Raw genomic sequence first — 3,389 nt, forward strand, 5'->3', positions numbered from 1 at the left:
TTGAGGAAGTTTAAAACAGATGTAAGTATTAAAATTAAAGAGGAAATCATGAAGCAACTTGAAGTCAAAGTAATTCGAGTAGCTCGCTATCCCATGTGGTTATCCAATGTTGTTCCCATACCAAAGAAAGATGGCAAAATTTGAGTGTGTGTTGATTACCGTGATTTGAACAGAGCAAGTCCGAAAGATGATTTTCCACTGCCCAACATTCATATTTTGCTAGACAACTGTGCTAAACACGAGGTTGCCTCTTTTGTGGATTGCTATGCCGGATATCACCAGATCATTATGGATGATGAAGACGCGGAGAAGACGTCATTTATCACACCATGGGGAACCTATTGTTATCAAGTGATGCCGTTTGGTTTGAAGAATGCTGGAGCAACATACATGAGAGTCATAACCACTATGTTTCATGATATGATGCATAAGGAGATTGAGATCTACGTGGATGATATGATTATTAAGTCAAAAAGTCAGGCCGACCATGTTAAAGATTTAAGAAAGTTCTTTGAAAGGCTTCGCAGGTATAATCTCAAACTCAACCCGGCAAAATGTGTCTTTGGAGTTCCATCTGGAAAGCTGTTAGGGTTCGTAGTCAGCCGTCGAGGAATTGAATTGGATCCCTCAAAAATCAAAGCCATTCAGGATTTGCCCCCGCCCAAGAATAGAATGGAGGTGATGAGTTTTCTTGGTAGACTGAACTATATTTGCAGGTTTATTGCTCAACTCACAACCACTTGCGAGCCCATATTCAAGTTGCTGAAAAAGAACGCTACAGTAAAATGGACTGAAGAATGTCAGGAAGCGTTCGATCGAATCAAAAGATATTTGTCAAATCCGCTCGTGCTAGTACCCCCGGAGCCTGGTAGGCCTTTGATCTTATATTTATCAGTCATGGACAATTCTTTCGATTGTGTCCTGGGTCAACATGATGTCACAGGCAAAAAGGAGCATGCTATTTATTATCTTAGCAAGAAGTTCACCGCATATGAGGCCAAGTATACTCTTCTTGAAAGGAAGTGTTGTGCCCTAACATGGGTAGCACAGAAGTTGAAGCATTATCTCTCATCCTATACTACTTATCTCATCTTCCGCATGAATCCTTTGAAGTATATATTTCAGAAGCCTATGCCGACGGGTCGATTGGCAAAGTGGCAAATATTGCTTACCGAGTTTGACATTGTATATGTAACTCGAACCACCATGAAAGCCCAAGCCTTGGTAGATCATCTTGCTGAGAACCCCATCGATGAAGAGTACGAGCCATTAAAGACATATTTTCCTGACGAAGAAGTATCGTGTGTCGATGAAGTCATTATAGATGCTGATCCAGGTTGGAGGTTATTCTTCGATAGAGCTGTCAATATGAAAGGAGTCGGAATAGGTGCGGTTCTTATCTCTGAATCGGAATAATATTTCCCGATAACAGCACAACTTCGATTCTACTGTACTAATAATATGACAGAGTATGAAGCCTGCATTCTTGGTTTGAGGTTAGCTGTTGATATGGAGTCTAAGAATTATTGGTGTTGGGAGATTCGAATTTGCTCGTCCATCAAATTCAAGGTGATTGGGAGACTCGAGATTTGAAGCTCATCCCGTATCGACAATGCTTGTAGGAGCTATGTCAACGGTTTGTGTTAGTAAAATTTAGGCATATTCCAAGGATTCATGATGAAATTGCTGATGTTTTAGTCACTCTGTTTTTAATGCTGCAACATCCTGATAAAGCCTACATCGATCCAGTGCATATACAGAGTCGTGATCAGCATGCTTACTGTAATGCGGTTGAAGAAGAGCTCGATGGAGAACCTTGGTTCTTGGATATCAAGCGGCATATTCAGTCAGGAGAATACCCAGCATATGTCACCAACGATCAAAAGAGGACTATTAGGCATTTGGCTAATGGATTTTTCTTAAGTGGGGAAATCTTGTATAAGAGAACCCCAGATCTGAGACTTTTGAGGTTTGTAGATGCAAAAGAAGCCTCGGCAATCATGGTTGAAATACACTCGGGAGTATGCGGGTCGCATATGAACAGTCATGTCTTGTCAAAGAAGATTCTTCGAGCAGGTTATTACTGGCTTACTATGGAAAGAGATTCTATTCAATTTGTTCGAAAGTGTCATCACGGTGATCTGATACGTTCTCCTCCTGTTGAGTTGTATGCAATGGCCGCTCCATGGCCGTTCGTGGCTTGGGGAATGGATGTGATTAGACCGATTGAGCCGAAGGCATCAAATGGGCATAGATTCATTTTGGTAGCCATTGACTACTTCACAAAGTGGGTAGAAGCAGTAACTTTCAAGTCAGTGACAAAGAAGGTTGTGGTAGATTTTGTTCATGCCAATATCATTTGTAGATTTGGAATTCCTAAGATGATCATTACACACAATGCTGCCAATCTCAATAGTCATTTGATGCAAGAAGTATGTCAACAGTTTAAGATCGCACATCGAAATTCTACTCCATATCGCCCAAAGGCCAATGGCACTGTTGAAGCCGCCAATAAGAATATAAAAAAGATACTGCGAAAGATTGTACAAGGATCTAAACAGTGGCATAAAAAGTTGTCATTTGCATTGCTAGGTTATCGCACTACTGTTCGCACTTCAACAGGGGCAACTCCATATTTATTGGTGTATGAGACAGAAGCAGTCATCCCTGCAGAAGTTGAAATTCCCACTCTTCGAGTCATTATAGAAGCAGAGATTGATGATATCGAATGGGTAAAAACCCGACTGGAATATTTGATTTTGATTGAGGAAAAAAGGCTAACGCCTGTGTGTCATGGCCAATTGTATCAGAGGAGGATGGCTCGAGCGTATAACAAAAAGGTTCGTCCCAGGAATTTTGAAGTTGGTCAGTTGGTATTGAGACGTATCCTTCCTCACCAGGTTGAAGAGAAAGGCAAGTTCTCCCCTAACTGGCAAGGTCCTTTCGTTGTGAAGAAAGTGTTGCCCAATTGAGCCTTATATTTGACAGATATTAAAGGCAAAATGGCAGAAATGGCTATCAATGCTGATGCAGTCAAAAGATACTATGTATGATAGTTGATCCTTTGTTGATTTTATTGCATGTTTAGTACTTGCATTTTTTAAGATTGATATGACAAAGATATTTTATTCTTCTATCCAAACATTGTGTCATCCTTTGTTTACCCTTTTGAGCTTCGTTTATTTTTTCTTTGTTTCATATCCCTCTTTTGGAATAAAAATAGAGTCAAAGATAAATGTCAAGAAAATAAGAATAAAAGAAAGAGTTCAAAAATAAAAGAAAAATCAAATCAAAACAAAGAACAAGCTGATGGAACTACGTCCGACCTGATTCTCCTCTCTCGGGAGTGAGATACGTAGGCTGCCCTATTTCGGGCTCGGTCCAGCCAA

At 40.3% G+C, this 3,389-nt stretch overlaps 1 pseudogene; it reads left to right on the forward strand.

Annotated features, from left to right (window-relative positions):
- The window catches only part of LOC124887196, a 5,422-nt pseudogene extending 2,369 nt beyond the window's left edge, over positions 1–3,053 (forward strand).
- Positions 3,054–3,389: the final 336 nt, after the last annotated feature.

The sequence above is a fragment of the Capsicum annuum genome, chromosome 9 (genome assembly GCF_002878395.1).
Source record: "Capsicum annuum cultivar UCD-10X-F1 chromosome 9, UCD10Xv1.1, whole genome shotgun sequence".
NCBI classification, from domain to species: domain Eukaryota; kingdom Viridiplantae; phylum Streptophyta; class Magnoliopsida; order Solanales; family Solanaceae; genus Capsicum; species Capsicum annuum.